Source organism: Maniola hyperantus, chromosome 21 (genome assembly GCF_902806685.2).
Source record: "Maniola hyperantus chromosome 21, iAphHyp1.2, whole genome shotgun sequence".
Taxonomy (NCBI): domain Eukaryota; kingdom Metazoa; phylum Arthropoda; class Insecta; order Lepidoptera; family Nymphalidae; genus Maniola; species Maniola hyperantus.
In genome coordinates this window covers 6386550-6412160 of record NC_048556.1, presented here as the reverse complement: position 1 = coordinate 6412160, position 25611 = coordinate 6386550, and the positions used below count along the sequence as shown (strand labels likewise).

The 25611-nt window shown below is 38.0% G+C and overlaps 1 protein-coding gene across 3 annotated transcripts in view; it reads right to left on the bottom strand.

Moving 5' to 3' along the window:
- The window catches only part of LOC117992453 (dopamine receptor 2-like), a 138556-nt gene extending 113786 nt beyond the window's left edge, over nt 1–24770 (bottom strand). For all 3 annotated transcript variants that reach the window (XM_034980154.2, XM_069505748.1, XM_069505747.1), the window contains exon 1: nt 24386–24770. The gene's annotated coding sequence lies outside the window, so the exon portion shown is untranslated. The remainder of the gene's footprint in view (nt 1–24385) is intronic.
- Between the last annotated feature and the right edge of the window lie 841 nt (nt 24771–25611).

Here is a 25611-nt window from a genome sequence, read left to right as displayed (position 1 = left end):
ATAGACGGACAGACAGACAGACGGACAGACGGATGGACAGACGGGCCGACAGACGCACGGACGGACGAACGGACGGACGGACAGACGGACCGACAGACGCACCGATGGACGGACGGATGGACGGACAGGCAGACAGACAGACATAGGGTTCCGTTTTTTCCTTCTGAGGTACGGAACCCTAAAAATACAAAGAAAAACCACCAGGTAGGTACCTACCTACCTACCGACAGACAGCCAGACGGACAGATGGACAGATGGACAGGAGGACAGACGAACAGACGGACAGACGGACTGACAGACGGACCGACGGACGGACGGACGGACGGACGGACGAACGGACGGACAGACAGACAGACAGACAGAGGGTTCCGTTTTTCCTGCTGAGGTACGGAACCCTAAAAATACAAAGAAATACCACCACAGGTAGGTACCTACCTACCTATATTATTATACATAATATACAGGTACCTTTTTAGGGTTCCGTACTGTAAAAGGAAAAAAGGGACCCTTAGAATCACTTCGGTGTCTGTCTGTCTGTCCGTCTCTCCGTCTGTCTGTCGTATCTGTCACACAAACCTATAGGGTACTTCCCGTTGACCCAGAATCATGAAATTTAGTAGGTACGTAGGTCTTAGAGCACAAGTAAAGGAATAAATCCGAAAACCGTAGATTTATGATTACAACATACAAAAAAAATTAAAGTGTGTTAATGAAAAAATAATTAGTATTTTCAATTTTCAATGTATGATAAGTATACCAAGTGGGGTATTATATGAAAAGGCTTTACTTGTGTATTCTAAAACACATTTTTATTTATTTTTATGCAAAATAGTTTTTGATTTATGGAGCAAAATGTCAAAAAAATACCTGAGTTCGGAACCCTTGGTGCGCGAGTCTGACTCGCCCTTGGCCGGTTTTTTTAAATTAGATAAAATAAATAACTCAACAAAGTTACTTACCTATTGTACTAGGACCACACGAGTAGGTATCCCTACTAGAACCTCAACAATAAAGTCAGGTCAATAAACCAATGAATAAAATTGGTGTCCAAAGTTCAAATTCCAGAGGTCAATGTACAAAATGCAATAAGTATTTGAAGGACTTATTGACTCTACTCAATCTTCTACACATTTGCATAGCCACTGAATTATAAGAGGAATAAACGAATTAACTTATTAATAAATATAAAGTAATTTTATAAAATAATTACGACTTTTATTTTTGAAAACATATCAATAACAACATTCGTCGTCATAGAAACCACAATATTACACGCGCAGCCGCGCGCCGCTGGGCTGGCCCTTCCCTCCGCCACCCGCGCGGTGTCTAATGTTTTGGGGTGAGAGGCATGATTATTTTAACCGAAATCAAGCGCTTGAAAAGGGTTGAACAGTAGTTTGGGAAAAGTATTTTTGAGAAAAAACTACTGAATTTAGGTTTGCAAAGTAAAGTTATTTCAACTAATGAATAAATAAACTACGTGTAATGATAAATTGTTTTAGAATTTTCATATCCCTAATCTTATTTATTTACGCCCAAAGTTGTCATAAATTTAGTGTTAAAATAGGAATCTTTTGAGGCTCCTAACTTTTAAATCAATATTTTTTTCAATGTTTTAGATATCATTGAACCTAGATAAAGACGAGATAAATCGATATAATTCTTAGTTTTGTGCGTACAATATCGAATATTGTTGTATTTTCCCTCCTACGTTTGTATGAAGAAAGCACCGAACTGAGCTGCCTTAAGCATCTCTGATGATATAGGTGGGAGCTGGACGTTGGCACTCACTGAGTTTTTATAAAATAACGAAGGTCTGGCACGCGCTGGCTCATAGTCCAATAGTACCATAATTATCTACTGTCATTCAAACCACACGTGTCTGCTAAATTTCAACTTGATCGGACAATAATTGGATGTTACCAGATTCGATGGAATGATAACATAGTTACGTTACGAACAAGTCAAACTAATAAAAAGCTTTTAAAAAGTTACTAGGAAGGTATACTGAGTTACGTGCCAAGTGATTTTCGGTACAATCAATGTTCGATACCGGTAACCGGAGATGGACTTGTACGGGAGCGGTGTGCAGGCTCGACCGTACCAAAGGGGAGATCTCCCACCGAGCGGTTGGTTGTGCTCGGTAGCGCCAGCTGGGCCAACGGTTATGTCTTGAAACTTCTATATATAGTCCAGATTGCAGAAAACTCCGTTAGTGCGATTGCTATCGGCGGTACATTTGTTCGGGACTACGTCATCGATTGAACAGCGCCATCTAGTTTCTATTGTGGTAACCGCCACAGACTCATTACCAACAACGGAAAGTTTTGATGATTTAAAACTGACTTTAAGTTAGAGCCAAAGAGTTGGAGTGGCATTTCATTTTTCATAGCGCAAATCGGCAAATATTTTGTGTAAGAAAATAATATTCACCAAAGGTGTCAACAACGGCGCGATGCGGCACGGCAAAAGCGATTTAGCGTCCGGATGCCGGCTAGACACAGGTTAGCCCGTTTCTATCTTCTAAGAATGCATGGGTCATAGAGTAAATAGGTAAGAAATAAATAATAAAGTAAGTGGGTATTTATTTTTAAGTTAACAAAAAAGTGTAGATGTAATGTTTACAAAGTTCTTTAAATAATGATTAAAGTAATATCATAAAAACTTCTCGAACACGCGGTACTGAGCGTTCGAAGTGTAAGAGCAGTTGTACTCATACTTTGGACCGAGTTCTTCGAGTGCCTTTTAAGGAGTTGCATATTTTCTTTTGTGTGTTGTTTAAATGACTTTTTGCTTTAGTAACAGTTTCAGGGTTTGCTACGGAAACCTGAAAATAAAGTACATATTAGAATGAATAGATAGTTGCGCCATTTCACTGGTGAGCTCTCGTAAGTACCTACTACCGGCATAATGTGTGTCCTGTATGCTCAGTACGAGATTTAATGTCTCACCAACGTTGATAGTATTCGAGTGTCGAAACACTTCAGCCCGGCGACCGTTAGAATTTGTACCTAATTTATATGGAAGTCGCCGTGCCTATGCGCACGGCAACTTTATAATTTGATCAAATTATTATGGCACCTATACTAGGTACGCGACAGGTTGACATGGCAATCGGGGTCTGAGGCGGGGAGACGCCCCACACACCAGCAAGACATGTCGCGAACTGTGCACATCTGGAAAAAATTCTTTATTAGGGTGTGCGTACTTAATCAGATTTCCTAGGTACAGTAAGTATTAAGGGATACAAAATTGAGATTAAATCACGGTTTATAATATTTTCTATAAAGCTGAGAGAAAATGAACGGACTTCCAATGAAGTTCCCTTGAGAATATGAATTTGGCAGTCAAAAGAATAGGTATACAATACAATGAGCTTCCCAAAAGAATTTACAGAAAACCATAGTACAAAATGTATTGCAAAAAATACATAATAAAAAAGCTATCCGGGAAAATACAATGTTTACAAAAAGTATAGGCAGCGCCATAGTTCTGGCTTCTATTTCTAGCTCAAATATTTAATTAATTTTCATTAGCCTACTTACAGTGTTACAGTTTAATTAGGCATACCTATAGGTCATATTTAAGCAAAGCTCGACGGGCAAAGCTTTACCTTTTAAGTTTGTTTTTAGGATTCCGTGTCTCAAAAAGAAAAAAAGGAATCCTTACAGGATCACTTCGTTCTGTGTGTGTGTGTGTCTGTTGTGTCTGTCAATTCGAGGGAATCAAAACCATGCGATTTAGCGTTCTGGTACGATACTGTGTAGAAACCAAACAGTTTAATATAAACTGCCATACTTCCAGGTCCTGCCCCTTCCTGGTTAGCCCGCTTCCATCTTAGATTGCATCATCACTTACCACCAGGTAAGATTGCAGTAAGGGCTAGCTTGTATCTGAATAAAAAAAACTTAAGTAATATCATTGTTCGAGCAATAGGTATACTCGGCAGCGAAGGCACTTATTTGCCGTCCAAGGCAAGCTAACATATCGTGTGTAAAATAAATTGCAGTAAATAAATTAGTTAAGTAAAATGAAGGGAAAATATAATGAATTGCCACGATAATAACGCTGGTATAATATTCGTTGCCATGTAAAGTAAAAGCCGGAAGAAAATACGTTATTTTAATTAAGTTATAAATTATAAATAAAATAATCAGATTGTAAAGTATATTGTTCTGTAGGGGCAAAATAAACAGTCGCGTCGTTCTAAAACAAGAATAAACCGACCATAATAATTATTATGCATGCTCAGTTATGTATACCTAACAACTAGCTTATGCCCCCGACATGCGGAAAACCCGTTTTTTAAAAATTCTTTATAGGCAAACGCTTGACCACAATCACACCTGATTGAAAGTGATGATGAGGCCTAAGATGGGACGCATTTACCTAGAAGATTCACTCTTGTTCTAAAGACATCCGGGTTGTTTTAAACATTCTTCATGTAGTTAGAAGGTAGGTATACATTTGTTTGTCTACAATAAAAAACAAAGTTGTGACAATAATTTTGTACAAATAAAATTAAAAAATTGTTAGCCCTAATGATTCTAAATATTCTTTTTACATACCACTGAAAATGAAAAGCCTTTTAGAAACCTTCAATTCTCTACTAATTCCAAACACAAACTTTCTAATGCTCAAACTTTGCGTTGCAGAAACGAGAAATGTTTCGCCGCAAAACATCACGTTATTTGTAACTTTGAGAGATTAAAGCGTGACACAAACACACCTCGAAAAATCGATAGACGTTGGAGTCCCAAGGTGCTAGGATTGCGACCTCGCACCGAAAACGTAGCATTGGAAGACCTCCATTAGATGGACAGAGGACATCAAACGAATCGCAGTGAGCCGCTGGATTCAGGTGGCGCGGACAAGACGTGGCGTGTGGAAGTCCTTACAAGCGACGATGATGATGATGCTGATGACTCACACACCGAGTGGCGACATATCGAGCTCGATGGAGATACGAAGAGGATTATTCGGACCGCGCTGAAGATGGACGGACGGACGGACCCATCCAGTTACCGACTTGAGCACCGTTGCTTACACAGTTTAATCGACTAATATGCACTGTCACAAAGCCACAGCCACATGAAATAAGGAACGCTCCTTATTTCATTAACACTAAGCTTTCATAACTTCTGAAGCAAATAATTTGATGAAAAGCTGCCATATTGTTTCAGAGAATTCGTAATTTATTATTCAAATTATTATTCATAATTTCATTGTATATTCAATTTTTTTTTCATTGTGGCGTTATTATCTCAGATATCTAATGAATTATTATCAATAATATAATGAAGCTATTAATCTGGCAGTAATATATGTAGGCTCTTCACCACCAGAAGGATGTGATTATGATTGATATTGAAGATTAAACCACTAACTGTAACTTGGGTAATGAACCGTGCTCTTTCTAAAGGTCGATGTAAATACAATATTTTCTGCCGCTTACCTACCTTAATACCAATTAGGCGGACGAAGGATGGTAATATTATATTATGACAAAAATCATAAGGACCATAGCAGACACAGAGGTTAAATAGTAAACTTTACATTGGAAAAAAACAACACTGATCGCTTATTGGAACACGACAACAATCATTGTTGTTGTGTTTGTAGATTATAAACAACTGATTGGTAGTAATCATGACGACAAAATAATTATTATTGGACTCTTTTCAAAGAAATGGTTTACTCGAATACGTACAATAAACCTTTATATTTTTATTTCCAATTTAGCCAATATTTAAGAGCGCTCGTGAAAAAGAATGCTTTCTGCTTGATCCCCCATCTTAAGAGTAATCCTACAGGAAGTCCTTAATACTGAGATATCCGAGGACCTCATTACCTTTAGCCTGTTCAATTTGTATTCTCTTTGGTAGTCATTAGAATAAAAGTAACTCAGCTTAACTCAGCTAGACGCAAGTTTTTACTGCAAATGATTCTTCTATTTTTACTTTTTCATAACGATGAAAAAGTCCAGATTTTTTCTTCTTTGCATAAAATATTACTAGGTGTGCTTTAATTTTTCCTTTTCTGTTTATTTTTATTTTTGACGGGTATTAATGATGCTGTCTATGATGGAACAAAGTAACAGTTGAGTTATGTTGTTATGTCGTTATGTTAAATTCAGTTAAATTCTTCTGTTCTTCAGTAACAGATAACATAATGATACGCGAAAATGAGGTGGCAATGTGAGGGGTAAATAGATATAGAATATAAATAGATATATAGATAGATAAGGTATCGATGTGCGTCCCGCGGAGCTGGGTCATAGGGACAAAAAAATTACTTTAAAGAAAAATAAAACCGCTAAGAAAGCGTGTAAAATATCGTGACTGATTGCCAATAAAAATAAGGGTGTTCCCGGCTGTATTCACGTGGATAGTCTATGGTGCAAGCTCGACTTGATTCCCGCCCGCCGTACGGCCTGTTATCCTGTTTTCAAAATTTGGCCCAGAAAAAAAAGAAAAAGGTTTTTACAAAGAAAAAGGTTTGAAAAAGGTTGGCTGGCCTCCCATGCTCTAGAGCTTGCAAATTGCAAAAATTCTATTATATTTTGTCTCCAGATGATAGAACGTAAAGTTTCATAGTATTTTATTTCAGTACTGTGCAGCAACCCCGATTTTTGACATTGTTTTCGCATTACCCAACACGTTTCACTGCTATTGTTTTAATATTTTTGTAAGTAAAATAGTTCAACGAATGCGAAAGTTTTCTTTCTAGTTACTCTCAGTTGTTGCATAAAATATAGTAGAAGTACTGCTTTTATAAAACTTTAAAGTTGAGACTTTAATATGAGAACTATTAATACTTTTGTTGACGATATCCCGTCAAGAAAATGAAGTAGGCATTATTTTATAGAAATATTTTATTATATAGAAAATGAAGTAGGTTGTTATTTATAACAAGCTTTTAGTTAGCTTGCTGCGTGTTAGTATGTGATCAAACTTCGAGCCTCGATAGCTTAACCACGGTAATATTAATAGATAATATTACTGTGGCTCAACGGTTAAACCAGCGGACTGAAATCCGAAAGGTCACTGGTCCAAACCCCACCCGTTGCACTATTGTAGTACCTACTCCTAGCACAAGCTTTACGTTTAGTTGGAGGCGAAAGGGGAATATTAGTCATCATGATAAACTTGGCTAATATTCTTACCTTGCAACTGTATTAGACCAGTTTTATTATGTAACTTCGATGACAATGCATAATATAAGGTACCATAGAGTTGATGTCATGATAGAGCCATGATGTGACCGTAGAGGACCGTAGGAACTTCTCAACATCTCGTTGGTTTTGTTTTAGTAGATGTTTTGAATTACTTTACAACTGTCATAATCATAGAACATAAAGAAAGCAAGCCATGTCAGCTATAAAAGGTCTCCGATCATTATGTCGGAGGACAAAAAAGCGGACACACATTAAAAAAATCATGGAACAAATGAATACTACTTATTATAATAAGCCATAATTGTGTCTACATAGTAGGTGCAAAAAAATTGCAATAAACTGATAAACATTTGCCTTTTTATGCGCTTGGTAAAAAAATTCGGAATAAAATTGCCACTCACAACCCTTTAGCATGCCGTATTAAAGTTATAAAGCTTTTATCAATAAAACGAGACGAAAAGCGACGAATTATATGCCGAGGTGTAATTAATGTGCTTCGAGGGTGCCCGTTTTAAACCGCTTTATATTTCAATACAAGAAAAAAACTATATATAGTATATACATACAAAAAAAACTTATCACTAATAAAAATTATATTTACAAAAAATATACGCCGTCCAACCGCTATTAAAAACCTGCGGCATTCCGAAATACATTATCCAGTGCGAAAGAATTGTAAGAGTAAACTTCGTTAGGCGCTGGTAATTGAACTTTGGAATGTACTTTTGGCTCGTACTAAACAAAACACATTTACACTTTCTAATTCTCGTATATTTTGGTTGTAGGTACAATATCTCTGAACTTGGTAATTTAAAAATTTACACTTTTAAATTACTAGTTGAAGAGAATAGTAAGTAAAGTAAGTACTACCAGTTAATTGATGGCATTGTAGAGATTTTTTATACTTACAATAACAATAGTATTCACAAATTGACGTAGGACAAAATTAAAATAAACTTTTACTTAGGTATTCTTATTTTAAAGTCAACCAGTGGGAACCAACATGAGTACAGCATACCATTTTGACGACCTCCCTAGCGCAGTGGTGAGCGCTGTATCTTATTATGTGATCTTATAAGTGGGAGGTCTCAGGTTCGATTCTAGGCAGGGGCAATTTGGGAATTCATAATTACTAAATTGTCTCTGGAAGGTCTGGTGGAAGGCTTCGGCCGTAACTAGTTACCTACCACCCTACTGGCAAAGACGTGCCGCCAAGCGATTGAGTGTTCACGATCAGAGGTAGGTACGGGTTCCTAGTTCCTAGTCCTTCCTAGTTAGTCCGCTTCCATCTTAGACTGGATCATCACTTACCCCCAGGTGTTGTTATTGTATCGGAATAAATAAATAAAAAATAACATCCATACTAATATTATAAATGCAAAAGTGCGTCTCTGTTTGTCTTTTGACTAGCTTTTTACGGCCTAGATTTAGCCGATTTTGACTTTCGGTAAATACTACACAGTTAGTTTGCATTCCGGAGACGGATATAGGCTACTTATTATTCCGGAAAATCAAAGACGTGATTTAAAAAAAACTCATATCCACGCGGATGAAGTCACGGAAATAAGCTGTATTGTGTATTATAAAGAGACGTTGATGTCAAATAATATTTCTCACTACACGCGGTACGAATTATTTCCTATTTCCCTCTATTTCCCGTATATTATGAGCAATAAATTGCACAGCTGGGTACTACGAATGTGCGTAGGGTCGTAATTTTAGATAATAATCTCAAATCTTCAATTATTTCACTATGGATAGACTGTCAAAGCACTCCACAATCTAACATCTTTACCCAATCCATATCCATACCTCTCTCTTCGTATTATTTCATACTTTACTTAGGTACCACTAAAGTATGAAATAATACGAAGCACCACGAAATACTTTATAATGTACCTATTTCTATCTCATTCTCTCGCAAGCTAACTTCCATAGATGAATGAGATTGTCCCTTTTTGTCGGTTTTTCATTTCATCGAGTATCAAAACACAATGGTACTAAGGAAGTTTTCACTTCAAACGACTTTTCACGCCTAAATTAATAATTAAGTATGTAGGTACAATGAAATTATATTGGTACCCACCTCAATTTCGTAACGTAGAAAAAGCTATTCTTTACACTAGCTACTTTGTAAGTGTAAGTTTCCTGGCGCTCATAATTTATTACTTCAAGACCAACCCATTTATAAAAAGTTTTCCTCAAGATTTAACTTTAGGGTATTTTTATGAAAACGTAGTAGCAACTTAGGTTGTGGTAAGATAAGCTTCATCATCATCATCATCAACCCATAGCCGACTCACTACAGAGCACGGGTCTCCTCTCAGTATGAGAAGGGTTTGGCCATAGTCCACCACGCTTGGCCAAGTGCGGATTGGCAGACTTCAAACACCTTTGAGAACATTATGGAGAATTCTTAGGCATGTAGGTTTCCTCACGATGGTTTCCTTCATCGTTAAAGCGTGTGATATTTAATTTCTCAAAACGCACATAGTTATGCTATACGCAGATAAGCTTAACGTCATTAAACTCTAGCTTTTATGGTTTACTCACTATGCCCAACAAGCGTTTTAATCCAACTCGCGCGCCACCTATCGTACGTTGATAATACTACACCACGAGGCCTAGGTGTGACGACGCATATCAATCGATTGCGATTGTTAAGCAACGTTGAACCAAGTCGGTAATTGGATGGGTGATGGGTGAACTGGATTTATTAGCAATTAAACCAACGTTTCTATGTATTCGAAGAATTTAGATAAGTAATATAATACACAAAATCTATTGGAAAATGATCTTAATAAAAAGTTTGAGAATTTTTGTTCTCAATTTCAATGTATAATTTTGAACGAGAAAATGCGACTTATTTTTCCAAAAGCTGCTCGGCAAAATAAAACGCAATTTGAAAAACAATATCACACTCTCATAATTCTTGAAATAACTTGCTTGGTGTTAGAATAAAAAGTTTGAGAATTATTTTTTCGTAATTTCGCAATGTCTACATAGGGTCTACATAATGATCACCGAGAAAATGTCACTTATTTTTCCAAACCCTGCTCGGCAAAAGAAAACGCAATTTGAAAAACAATATCACACCCGCATAATTTTTGAAATATCTTGCCTTGGTGTCTGGACTCTTAGGCCATTCGAGCACGGACAAACATAATATAAAATATTATTATTTATGTCTCAGGTATCAAATTGAACTGAATATGATTATCATAAGAAAAGTGAAACAGCGATATTAATCTTACTTCTTTAATATTTTTGATATTACAGATTAAGTTAAATACGAGTACATACACGGCAGACAATAATGTACATCGACCTTTAGAAAGAGATAGCGGTTTTGTAGAGCATTGTGTGGGGTTAAGACCGATAACACGTCACATAGGAATGAGTGACAGAGACAACGATCTACAAAGCCGAAATCTCATTCTAAAGGTCGATGTATTGTACATTATTTTCTGCCGCGTACTGTAAGTTATTAGATTTCACATTTACTAACTCCTAAATTATCTAAGCCTTTGTTTTACTATTCGTGTTAGTTATAAATGAATAAAAATTATAAAAGGTATAATAGTAGGTTAAATAATAACTTTTACAAGCAATGTTAAAAATATAAATTAAACTCTGTGAAACTTACATTATATTGATACTTAACATTAATAGGAGACTAAATAATTATTCATTACTTCCAATAAGGCAATCTCTTTTAATGTTCTTAAAGATATTAAAGTCTGCGTAAGTCTACAGTTTATATCCGGCCTTTACATTGTATGTGTTATAACTGTATCTACTTTGTAAAATGGCTGCTCGCCATGTTGTCTTCTGGGTACGAAGGTCGAAATTCCTACTCTTACAATGGCTACACTGTTATATAAAATAACATTGCAGGGAAAATGTTATGACCAAAAATAATAACCCCATATTACTCGCATGTAGCCTAAATGTGACACACGAATTTTAAGTCTTTTCCCAGAAATAAATTGTTTCAGCCAACGGAAATTGCAGAAAGAAAGCATTTTTTATTATAATACTAGCTGTCCCAGCGAACTTCGTACCGTCTAACAGTCTATTCAAATTTTTTAATTTTTTCTCTCCGTAAGAACCATCCTCGTACTTCAAGGAATATTATAAAAAAAGAATTAGCGAAATCGGTTCAGCTGTTTTCAAAATTTGCGATCAGGAACACATTTAACGATTCATTTTTATATATAGAGATTATACCTACCTAATTGCCTAATTAAACTATTAAAAATCTCTCTTTAGTTACAGTAGATTAGGGTTTTCTTGTGATAATAACACTAAATCCTTCCACTTACGATTAACCGATGGGATTTAGACTCATAATAACGTTTTAAAATTCATTATTATCAGATGTTAATATGTTGGGGCCTACAGCTCAACATATTATTGTTTTCGAGGCACGGAGAGAACGAAAAGACTAAATCCGGATATTTGAAGTCAGTCACCCATCCTGTTATCAACCAGGGTCAACATTGCTTAACCAGCGTAATCGACCGATATGCCCTGTCGCAACTGGGCCACATATCTCTCTAACATAACATATATCTAAAACGTAGCTCACTAAAAGCTATTTTCCCTTTATTTCGATCCATTCTCCGGAACTTTTCGCAACTAACAACATTGCAGCGCATAAAGTGATCCTAATAGGTTTAAAGTGGTCTAGTCGGTCTAGTATAGAATAGATACAATAAAAACAAACTTGTTTCATGTTCCTAAAAGCCATAATGTCAATGTTTCCGAGAGAGTTTTAAAGTTATACAATGCTGGGATTTGGTTTTGTAAACGTTTTAAAAAGGCTTCAAAATAATAGGAAAAGTTTAATTTCTACACTAAAGTGTAAGTGTAATTTAATTAATCCCTACTAATCTGTATCTATACTCAGTGGCGTGCAGGTCATAGAGGCATAAATGCACTGCTTACCCCAGTTGTAATAGCTCCATGCATATTTTTCATTATGACCTGTCAGTAAACAGGTTCCTACCTAACTAATGCATACCCTGGCTTCAAACACTGTGCACGCCACTGTCTATACTAATAAATAAAATTGGAGTGTCTGTCTGTAATTTCGAAATAGGAAATAGTAGGTAGAAAAATTTTAAAAATTGTAAGTATTAAAAAAATAAAAAAGTAAAGAATCGAATGTTAGGCGGTACCGAAGTTCGCCGGGTCAGCTAGTCTAAATATATAAAAGGAAAAGGTGACTGACTGACTGACTGACTGACTGACTGACTGACTGATCTATCAACGCACAGCTCAAACTACTGGACGGATCGGGCTGAAATTTGGCATGCAGATAGCTATTGTGACGTAGGCATCCGCTAAGAAAGGATTTTTGAAAATTCATCCCCTAAAGGGGTGAAATAGGGGTTTGAAATTTGTGTAGTCCACGCGAACGAAGTCGCGAGCATAAGTATGATATAAAACACAAAAATGTTTCTACCTATGTCCGTTTAGACTTTGAAACTATCCAACCGATGTGCCCCAACCCGGTTTAACTAGTAAGGCAATAATGCGAAGATGGTTTTAGACAAAAAAATATTAAGTTCATTCTTTTCTCACAGCAGATATCAGGTATCCGCTAGTTATAATTAATTTTGGACATCTGATTTTCCAACTCTACATAGAAACGAATACTTTAAAAGTTTTATCTTCGGTATTTAATTAAAACAAAAGCAATATTTGCTTCACAGATGGTGACCTTTTCGCTACAACGAACGTCGCCTTTACGTTCCACTCTGACGAAAATTGCCAAACAGAAAATCTGACCAAAAGTTTCAATTTTCTGTAATGTTTCGTATCGAATAAAATTTAAGATAGAATTTATGTGTAATGTAAATTATATCTGTAAAGTATAAGAAAAACAAAAAAACTGGACTGGGGGAAGAGAGAATAGAGAGAAAAAGTAGTGAAGTAAAAAGCAATGCAAAAACGAAAACGGAAAAACGGAATCTGGTCAACGAATTGCTTAATAACCAAAGCTAAAGTAATAATAGCTAAACTTATAATATTAGTATGTATAATAATATCTCATGCTATTATGAGACTTGGTAGATAAATAAAAAATATATCGCTCCCTATTTATATAAGGCTCATAATTTACATTCGCTTCGAATCTTGTTATTTTTCCTTTTAAAATCTAAATATATCCATTGACCTTTCCACCTACACGACCAAGTTACTTTGTCTTCTAGATTTAGAATCCATTTTTATTATTTCAGATTTTATTAAAGGCTTTATAAAAATACGGCTCATTTTGAGAATTTCAGTATTATAATAGGAATCTCTATAATTAATATCTAAAAATAAACTTATCACAGTTGTTTTTATTGTTTCTACCTTTTTTATGTGTACTTGTTTTAAGGAGTCTTTGTCTTGTACAACATTTTTGAATAAATAAATATACTATATTATATTGTTTAATCAGATAAAAAAGACTTTTATAGACACTTGCTTTTTTATTATAAACTAGCTTACACTCGTGACTTCGTCTGCGTGGAATACACAAATTTCGAACCCCTATTTCACCGCCTTAGGGGTCGAATTTTCAAAAATATTTTGATAGCGAATGCCTACATCATGATAGCTATCTTCATGCCGAATTTCATCCCGATCCGTCCAGTAGTTTGAGCTGTGCGTTGATAGATCAGTCAGTTAGTCACCTTTTGCTTTTATATATTTAGATTTAGATTATTTAGATTAGAAGTCTGAACTTAAGTATTTTCAACTAATTGTGAATAGGTACGTTTATAAAATTATAATAAGTAAGTAGGTACATGAATTGATTATTTTTCGATACCATCTTTATGTCTTCCTCACTGCTTTATGAAATCAGAATTCTAATACTCTTTGTGCACCTATAGCTGGTCTATTTTTCGATTTTAATATAAAATTTATTTTAACGAGATATCGTTTCCTCATATTCACTAGGAAGGAAATTGGACTTAAATAAATCATGACTTCAAATAAGACCCTTGCTCAGTGCTTAAGAATTATAATAGGATTTATGAAGAGCTGACGAGCAAAACGGTGTAGTTGCACGAAATTAAATTTTATATAGTAGGAGCAAAAAACTGAATGAAAGCTGTTGAAACTTTACATACATTGTACCTACCGTTTTGATCGAAATCGCGAACTCTGGCTTAAAGAAAAAAGTTTTTGGATCAGAAGTGCAACTATACCGTTTGGTTTTGTTCATTAGGTAAATATATTGATTTTAATAAAAAAAGTGACTGACAAAACTACTTAAAAGCTTTTATTAGAAAAGCAAAAAATTGAAAGTATTGTATTTTCTAAGAAACGACAAACAAACGGTTTATAAATAGGTACTATCTGGGCCATTAGATATCGTTTAGTAATGATTCAATATCCCTAAATGTTTGACATGCCACATTGCAAAAAAATTATCCTGAAATCATTGAAATTATCCTGGAATTTGGGTTGCGACAAGTCACTTATCTAAGCGTAATCGCCCATTATTTTGACTTCATTGTGAGTTCGAACGTTTTTCGAAAAAAAAACATCCAATAAATCTCAAAATAAGAACATCTCAGTGCAACACCTCGAACAGGTATAGGCCACTCAGCTTGTGTTGAGACGTCGGGCCCCTCAGACACAAACCTCAATAGCAAATATCTGAGGTACCTACCTAAATAACAATAGAAGAAAGAATTTCTAAATAAAAACACCCTACTTTTATTGTGTTATTTGATTCCCGAATGACCCTTTGCCGCTATAATTTGTGTTTCCTCAAGAAATATAGCGCAAAGCTGAAGCAACGAGCATTTTAACCATCAACCAATCACGATATGATAAAATATGGCCCAGAGGGTACATTGATTCGCAAGAATAAGTGGTAGGGTAACCTTCCTTTGGATTTATTGCTCACAAGTCGCGAATTTGGCAAAAATAATTTGGCTCTTTGCCAACATGAAGCCTCCCGGATTATATCGATCTGCGTGTAAATCTTCTCGTAACGTCAGCGAACACAATAGTGATGGCGTTAGTAAGACTCGTATAATCGAACCTCAATTATTATAAATGCGAAAGTGTGTTTGTTTGTTTGTCCTTCCTTCACGTCCTAACTAAGCAACTGATCAACTTGATTTTTGGCATAGAAATAGTTGAAAGGACAGAGAGTAACATAGGCTACTTTTTATTCCGGAAAATCAAAGAGTTCCCACGAGGTTTTTCAAGCGGACGAAGTCGCGGGCATCAGCTATTTGAGTTATACTAACACGCAGAGGGCCGTGATAGCCTAGTGGTTAAGAGGAGGTGGGAGTTTTGATCGCGGGCACGCACCTCTAACTTTTTGATGAAGGAAAAATATCGCTAGGAAACCTGCATGCTTGAGAGATCTCCATAATGTTCTCGTAAGGTGTGTGAAGCCGGCTAATCCGCATTTGGCCAGTGTGGAGGCCCTTCTTAGTCTGAGAGAAGACCCGTGCTCTGTACCCCTAGTGAGCCGGCGATGGGTTGATCATGATGACGATGATGACCTTATAATGCTTCCCATACTCAGTGCCCCGAAAAAGTTTCTGTAAGTATAGCAAACCAAAAGGTTGTAGAGTCTGAGAAAGTATTAGAGGCCAATGTATTGGAGGGTGGAGGAAGGTGAAGTGTGGCGTCCGTGCACGGACATGGCACGGTGAAGCTTAAATTGGCTTCATATAAAATGTTCGTGATGTTTTGAATCCGTGCCTCGACCGCGCGTCGTACGTGGCATGGCCCGCGGCGTGTCTTGGCATAAATCATCATATTTTAACAGTTAAATGTAAAACCAAAATAACTCCATTTTGGTGCTTAAAAGAAATGGTTATCTAAAATGATATATCGATAGTAATAAACGAGTTTTGGGGTGTAAGTGGCCCGAATTCCATCCTAGTGGCCAAAGTCAACCTCACCTGCCCGTGGTGCACCCTGCCAATCAGCTAACGAGGCTCTGACGCTCCCAGTCCCATTCATGGGTCGCTGTATTTATACCGCACAGCGTAATCACTATGGTATGTCTGCTTCGTGGTAGGATCCTATCCCGAATCCGCCTGGCTAGCGACCACACTCCAGTCGTAACCAGCCGCAAAGCACCCTGTGCGTTCCGGCTGCGAGCTGGAGAGCCAGTTCCCCCTCCCATCCCCCCGAATAGTGTAATTCCTGTGGCCATTGGGTCCGTCGTGGAGAATTAGGCCCTCTCGTATCCGTAGGCGTGATATATTGGCGCGGGGTCCAGGGAGACCCGATGAAACGGTTGTCCGCTGGCCGCCCGTTGGTCCGTAGGGGGCCCGAACCTAGGATTCCCGACCTAGGAGGCTGCCCCGCCGCCGACGCAAAAAGCCCGGTGAATGACCGGAGTGCCGGAGTGGGAGACCGGAGTGGAACCCGCCGGTCATTCAACGGATCGGATTGGGGGCCCTTCCGTCCCCCGTGCCAGTAACTCACTCTACCTGCGTGATCGGGAGCGGCTGACTCCACATCTTTGACCTGGAGACCACCGTTGTTACAACATTCGTCAACCCGGTCCTCTCTTCGATCAACCCCTAATATACACACATGATGCCAAAAATTAACAGAAAGAATCGATATACAGCGGCGCCTCGTTCCACATTCCGTGTGAACTTTTGCAACATTAGAGGGTTGCACTCCAACTTAAACGCCGTCCATCATCACCTTGAAACGGCGAAGCCAGCTATACTATTCCTAACTGAAACTCAAATCTCACCCCCCGACGATACTTCGTATCTAAACTACCCCGGCTACAAACTGGAACACGTCTTCTCGCCACGCGCTGGCGTGTGTGTGTATATTAGAGGGGATATTTGCGGTCAACGCCTATACACCCTAGAGGTTGGGGGCCTATCTCTACTTTGGTTGCGCGTGGACTTCGGGGGTCAAACCCGAGTCTATGCGTGCCTGTACAGATCTCATAGCGGAAACGCTGAGACGGACCGACTCTTCGACCACGTCCAAAGATCAGTGGACTATATACAGGAGCATATTTCTTCCGCCGAGGTGGTGATCCTAGGGGACTTCAATGCCCACCATGTGGAATGGCTAGGATCACGTACCACTGATCACGCCGGGAGGTGCGCCTATAATTTTGTCCTGGCATACGACTTCAACCAACTGGTTACGCTACCTACTAGGATCCCCGATATCGCTGATCATACCCCCTCTATTCTCGATCTTTTTCTCACCACTCACCCTACCGGCTACCAAGTTAGTGTCGATGCTCCGCTAGGGACGTCTGATCACTGCTTGGTACAGACCACCGTGCAGCTTCCATCATCCGTTTGCACGCGTGATACCGGTAGCCGTAGAGTCTGGCATTACAAATCAGCTGACTGGGATGGTCTCCGCGAATTCTAATGTTGCCTCTAGATCCTACAAAAATGCCATTGCCAGGGCAAAATTCAAGCATGTCGACAGAATTGGACAGAGACTAGTCGCAATGCCATCTGGTTCCCGCGCGTTCTGGTCGCTGGCAAAAGCCATTCAAGGCAACTTCTGTCGTTCCTCGTTTCCACCTTTGCGCAAACCGGATGATACATTGGCCCACACCGCCAAAGAGAAAGCCGAAATTCTAGGCACACTCTTTGCTGCCAATTCAACGCTTGATGACGGGGGGAGAACACCGCCTACCATCCCGCGGTGTCAAAGCTCGCTGCGTGACATACGCTTTACCCAGACAGCTGTGCGTAAGGCACTCCTCTCTCTCGACGTCAATAAAGCGAGTGGGCCGGACGGTATTCCTGCGGTTGTGCTCAAAATATGTGCTCCTGAGCTGACACCGGTCCTGACTCGTCTGTTCCGTCTGTCTTACTCCTCCGGTACAGTTCCATCTTCGTGGAAGACTGCCTTAGTTCACCCTGTTCCGAAGAAAGGCAATCATTCGGACCCCTCAAATTATCGACCTATCGCGATTACCTCCCTCCTGTCCAAAGTCATGGAGCAAATCATAAACGCCCAGCTGCTGGGATATCTTGAGGAGCACCAGCTGATCAGTGATCGTCAATACGGTTTTCGCCACGGCCGATCAGCTGGTGATCTTCTTATTTATCTCACGCACCGCTGGGCGGAAGCCATTGACAGCAAGGGAGAGGCCCTGGCGGTCAGTCTTGATATTGCAAAAGCCTTTGATAGGGTTTGGCATGGGGCACTTCTATCGAAACTACCATCTTACGGACTACCAGTGAAGCTGTGTAATTGGGTCGCCAGTTTCCTTGACGGTCGCAGCATCAAGGTCGCTGTCGACGGTTTTTGCTCGGAACTCAAACCCATCAATGCTGGCGTCCCTCAGGGCTCGGTGCTATCGCCCACACTGTTCATCCTGCATATCAATGACATGTTGCATCACAACAACATCCATTGCTATGCGGATGACAGTACGGGTGATGCCCTGTACAAAGGACATACACAGCTTTCTCGCGCAGTGCTGGAGGAGTGTAGAGCCAAACTTGTGTCTGACATAGAAACCTGCCTAGGTAAAGTGTCAGAATGGGGCGCACAAAACCTAGTGCAATTTAACCCATCTAAAACACAGGTTTGCGCGTTTTCCGCCAAAAAGTCCCCTTTTACATTACCTCTTCTCTTTCAGAGCACTCCCCTCACACCTTCCAACAGCATTGGGATCCTTGGAGTCCACATTTCGAGCGAGGTTCAATTCCGCGATCATTTGGAAGGCAAGGCCAAATTAGCCTCCAAAAAGCTTGGGGTGCTCAACAGAGCAAAGCGGTACTTCGCGCCTGAGCATAGGCTCCTACTCTATAAGGCGCAAGTCCGCCCTCACATGGAGTACTGCTCCCACCTTTGGGCTGGAGCACCCCAGTACCAACTCCTTCCATTTGATCGGATCCAAAGGCGGGCTGTTCGACTTGTGGACGATCCCAAACTTACCGGCTCGTTGGAAAGCCTGGAGCACCGCAGAGACGTTAGCTCTCTATGCGTGTTCTATCGCCTGTATAATGGGGAGTGCTCTGAAGAGCTTTTTGACCTCATTCCACCCTCTTTTTTCTACAACCGCACCGCGCGCCACCGTAAGGAATTCCACCCTCACCATCTGGGTGTCTGGTGCACTTCGACCGTCCGTTGCGCCAGATCCTTCTTTCCACGCACGTGCAAACTGTGGAACCAACTCCCATCGGCGGTGTTCCCACTAGATTATAACATGGGGTTATTCAAGGGGCGGACCAACAAATTCCTAAAAGGCCGGCAACGCATCGGCGGCTCCTCTGGTGCTGCAAATGTTCATGGGCGGCGGTAATCACTTAACATCAGGTGACCCGCCTGCTCGTTTGCTCGCTATATCTATTAAAAAAAAAAAAAAAAACGAGTTCAAAATATCGATATTTCAAGTTGTCCATCAATCAGTATACGAGGAGTGTGAACGCGTTTAGAGTTAAGGATTTTGTTTAGTCTCTTGAGAATAGTCTAGTCGGTTTTAGCAATTGGAAGACGAATTTATCTACGATGTATCTTTCGAACGTCAAGTTAAGCCACTGTAATTTAAGCTCATTTCACACTACGGGATATAAATTATATAATAATCCGGTCAAAATAGACATTCAAGGTTCCAATAATTCTGATAGAGCTAAAAACTGGTGCGGATGTCGGGAAAACCAATCGATCGATCGATAGGGACTTATCACAATTCATTTATATTAGTGTTTGAAAATAAAATATAGCCTATGTCACTCAGGAATAGTGTAGCATTCTACTAGTGAAAGAATTTTCAAAATCGGTTTAGTAGTTTCAGAGATTACTTCCTACAAACAAACTTACAAACTTTACCTCTTTATTAATTCCTTCTACTATGTACCTACTATTAGTACTATTAGTATAGATAGGTATCAATTGTATAAAGCCACTTACATGGTAACGCGTTTTCATTTGGCTTAGCAGATGTAAATAAATAAATAAATAAGCCTACCTCTAATTTTTTTTTTTTTTGTATATATTGTTAGGTACTTTTTTTTTTATATTATCTTTTTTTTTTTTCTTTTTACTTTTGTTCATTTTTTTCAAATTATTAGTACCTTTTTTTTTTTTGTTTTTTTTTTTGGTCAATATTGCTTATAAGGTATATCTAGCTCTAATAATTCAGAGGTCATCCCAAACGCGGGCAAAGGCCTCCCCCTTTTTCTTCCAGGTATCCCTGTTAGCGACCAGAGGCCAATCAAATTCCTCCAGATCTGCGCGCCAGCGCGTGCGGGGCCTGCCACGGCGACGCGTTATGTAGCGTGGACACCAGACCAAGTAATTAGCAGATGTACTCGTAAGTAATGAAGAAATATTAGATTTGTGTAGCCCCCGAGTACTCAAACGGATTTTCCTAGTTTGTACAGCAAAATTTATTTTACAAAATCTGTGTTATTCTTGAATTGAATTGTGTAATATTTCGTGGATTACCGGATTCTGGCAAATTGTCAGCTATTGCGTCACCCTGCGTACTTTTCATATTATAATGGAAAACAGCCGTCTATTCGCAGTGGAGGTCTGCTATGGGCGATAAGGGTGCCAGAGTTCACAGTTTCTCACTGTTCTGTGGTAGAAAGTGGAGGAACAAGGTTGTGAAGTTACTAAGCACTTGACTGTACAAAATCCTTCAAACCTACAAATACCTTCTGACCTCCGAACTGATTATTATAAATCTATCAAGTATAGAAAAGTTGTCTGCTCTCTTCTAAAATATATCCACTTTTGCACTCGTACAAAAGTAAAACACAACGAGGCAAATAATAAAACACAACCCATTTTGGCATCGCTTTGAGACAATTTACAGTGGTAATATTGAAACGAATTTCTTGGGGAAAAAAATTGGCACCCAAAATAGGACTTCAGCGAAAGTTTGCGTAAAACCAAAATTGGCACCAATATTATGTTCTCTCTTACAGCAGCTTATGTTTTAATAGCGATCGCCCACGGCTTTGGTCGACAAAAAATATAAATCCTCTTAATTCTCTATCCCGTAGGAATTTCAAAGGTTCCGGCCATTTTTTGAAGCTAGCTCGTAGGTGTCAAAAGGTAAGTAGGTAAACCACGCGTACCTATGTAATCTGTGTCGCTACCCATACGCATGTTATGTGTCACACACGCAAGCGTATGATACGAATGCCTTTACTTTTCAAAATAGTACAATTCAATATCTGGAATTTTATAACAAGCACTAGTTTATTCCCGCGACTTCGTCCGCGTGGACTACACAAATTTCAAACCTCTATTTTACGCTCTTAGGGCTTGAATTAACAAAAATACTTTCTTAGCGGATGGCTACGTCATAATAGCTTAGTAATTATCTGTATATCAAACGACTCGATCCGTTCAGTGCTTTGAGCCGTGCGTTGAGAGATCAGTCAGTCAGTCAGTCAGTCAGTCAGTCAGTCAGTCAGTCAGTCAGTCAGCCAGTCAGTCAGTCAGTCAGTCAGTCAGTCAGTCAGTCAGCTTTTCTTTTATACAATAAGTATATTTGCCTCAAGTGTAATAAAACTCGGCGGGTTTAGTTACACGCGATGTTAAAAATGTCATCATAAAATTTTTAGCAACCCCTAATTGGCACTCCATCTCCGTACCTACAGCTGAGGCCAGCAGAAACCCAAGGAAAATTTTAAGGACACTGAGCAAACTTACTCCGTTTTTATCTTCACTAATTCGATGCAAATGAATGTCTTGCTTACTTGCCTACTCGCCGTAGACCTGAATAAACAAATTAAGTTTAATGACGCTGGTATACCAACTGTGAATTTTCATCATAAATTAATTAATTAAACCTCAAAAAATGTGAAAAAAACTTTAATAATCAAGGTGTTTCACCTTAGGTAAGGTAAGGTAGGTAAGGTAAGTGGAAATTGTATATCGCGCACAATTTTTATTTATTTATCAACTATTAATTTTTTTTCTTGTGATGTTTTCACTACCTACGGACGGAAGGCCCTTTAGTAGACTTTAATCAAATAAATGACACATTAATAGTGTATTATTTACTGTCGTTATCAATATAGTACTGACCTAAATAACTAACAATCGATCTTATACTAAAGCTTTTCGTAATTTATTGTCCCTGAAGAATAAAAAATCCAAATGTATCAATTACTAACCATCAAACCCCGGTACCTACCTGACTATGGCGAATACCAATTATTATTATTGATCATTGTACCTATTGTTTTTGAATCACACTAATAATATTATCGTTCGATTTAAAACTAGCTACTATTTTTCTTAACAAAAGGTTTTTTGCGTTTTCGGCAACTTTTGGTACATGGTCAGCTAGTGAATCATTGACCCTAATCTAAATATTAAAAGGAAAAGGTGACTGACTGACTGACTGACTGATCTATCAACGCACAGCTCAAACTACTAGACGGATCGGGCTGAAATTCGGCATGCAGATAGATATTATGACATAGGCATCCGCTAAGACAGGATTTCTGAAAATGCAACCCCTAAGGGGGTGAAATTTGTGTAGTCCACGCGTAGAAGTACGCGAGCATAAGCTAGTTAGGTACAAAAGAGCTTGTACATAAAATCTGAATGGATACACCCTAATTTATTGCATGAGTAGATAATTATAGTTTACATAATAAATTGATGGTTATTACACCGCCCTGTTGACCATAATTGAGTTACACTGGAAACAATAAATCAGCAGTTCAGTTTCAGCCCAAATCGTAAATCGAAATTGACGTCGACAAATAGGTTCCACGATGACAAATTTATTTATTAGTTAACTAGGACTATAGGTAACTATAGAATAATAGAATTGTTACGAAAAGTATTAACAGCGATAGTATTAGTAACTAATACCACAACATAAGGTTAGTAAGTGAGAGCTAACTAAAAAGCTAGAACGCATAGCCTCATTCCATAGACTGTATTAATCCTTTGTTGTTCATGGCTCCGGTTTTATCGTTTTTTTTTTTCTTACCTAGGTTAATCCACGCAGAATCGATCTGAGTAACTGTACCGTTTAACTTATGTACATAAGTACCTAATTAAAATGTATTAACTAAATAATTAACTAAATATTCAAATTACACGATATCAAAATCACAAATAAATAATTTTAAACTTTTGATATGGTGGTGGCTATATTATAAACGCAAAAGTGTGTTTGTTTGTTGGTTTGTTGGTTTTTTTGGTTTGTCCTTCAATCACGTCGCAATGGAGCAACGAATCTCCGTAATTTTTTGCATGGGTATAGTTAAAGACCTGGAAAGTGACATAGGCTACTTTTTATCCCGGGAAATCAAAGAGTTCCCACAGGATTTATAAACACTAAAATCCACGCGAACAAAGTCGTGGGCATTAGCTAGTAAAAATATAATATCAAGTCTCGCTAGCGAAATATTATCCTTTACAAATGAATTTCAGCTCAAAAAATTGTGATTCTTAATGTAGACTTAAATTAGTCTACTTACCTAGTACAATCAAAAATTGGTTAGAAATTTGATTTCGTTATACCTCTGGCTACAAGTCTCAAATCGTTTAAGTGATTTTCAAAATTTACATGTTTAAAATTGGTAGAGTCATGTTTGATTTGTTTCAAAAATTAATTTATTAAAATTTATCGCGTTGATCTTTAACATAAATACCAAAACTGCTTGTTAATATTCGGTTTTCAAAATAATTATGTCGTGATTTTTAACGTAATATTTTGGCTTGCTTCTCGTTTGCGGCGAAACAACGCCAGTGACTGCGAGTGCATCTGAATGGGCAAATAGGCATAGCTATTTTGTTTAAATGTTTCCCAGGAGAAATACTGGTTGTAGTTTCGCTGTGATTTTGGAACGCGTATAAAATTAAACATGTATGTAATTAATTTTAATTTACTGCAATATTATAATACCAACGCCTAGAAGTCAGAAAAAATTGCAGACTGAAAGCGGACGGACTAAAAGAGCGGCAGATCTTGAACTTTGTCTCGAAGTCAAACCTTAAAAAATTGCTCAACGTAAGAACCTAATAAATAGTGTTGTATTATTGTAATTAATAAATTGCACTCCTTTCACTGCTTCTCGTTGGAGATGGTTTGATAAAAGACCAATAGGTTGTATCTATTGTTTAATCCTACTGTCCCACAGACTTTAATCCTTGTGTATACTTTAATCGATATTACTATAACAAGCACTTGAACTACAAAAGTAAATTTTTTATTGAGTAGTTTTGAATTGTATTTCTCTAATAACTTACCTTTAACAAAAACTACTCCATCCACAGTTCAATGCTTAGTTCTAACATTACAGTTACAAAAACCACACTGAGTAATCGACTTATGTTTTACATCATCACTAGCATTCATTTCTATTTTTGAAAAAGTTTTACATTACTCATAGTTAGGTACTTAGGGGTACTCTAACAGTATTTACTCTCAACCCATATTTTAATCAAAGTTATCCTTGCACGTTATATTCACATAAGTACAGACTAGAACATAGAGCTGTGAAGCCAGTTATTAATAAAATTGCACTTAAATACTTTTAGACACGCATCATACATTTATTGCATTTGTTATCTGTGACGAGTATTTGCGCGCGAAATTTCAGTAATGGCGACCCGCGGGAATGCGGCAGCGGTGCTTTCCTCGGCCATACTAGTGGGAAAAGCTGTTCTAACCACATTCTTAGTGCGCCGAGCGATGCGCAAGTCATTATTAAGCTGGAATTTAAAGTTTAAAATTAATTTTTACTCCTAGTAATTAGATGGACGTATTTTGATTAATTAACGAAATACACGGCAAAGTGTAATAATAAATAATTAATGTTTCTTTGAAATAAACAAAAAAAAACATGCTAGGAGTAGGTATGGGACGACTATGAATCCAAACGGGTTGGATTTTGAATCTAGGAACTTGAATTTAAATTTACCATATAAAATATAGAATCGAGATATTATTATGTAGCTTTTACAAGAGACATTTTTTTTATTTGCTCATCTAAACGTAAAATATTGTTAATTAGCTGATTTCTTCGCCCGCGACCCGCGATTCATTTTTCATTTATTTACGATAAATTACGTGGCCTCATCTATGCGTTGCTCCGTTGCTTTGTGATTGAGGACAAACCAATAAACCAACAAGCTCACAAACCAACAAACAAAACACACCATTGCATTTATATAATAATATACTACGAGCAGTGATTGTATTGCTCGTATGAAACAAGAATGAAACTATTTTTTTTGATTATTTAGGGCAGGACTCGTTTTTTATTGAAAACTTTTAAATAAGTAGTGATTTCACCTGGATTTCACCAAAAAAATATTCGCGATCTACGCAATGGTTATTTTTAAGACATTTCCAAGATGTCCCGTTCCGGATTTAAATTCTTTTTAGGTAAAAAAAAAATGTGTTTGGCATAGGTTAAAATGATACGGATAGAATGAAAACAACAACATAACTCTCATTTGCTTCGCCGCAG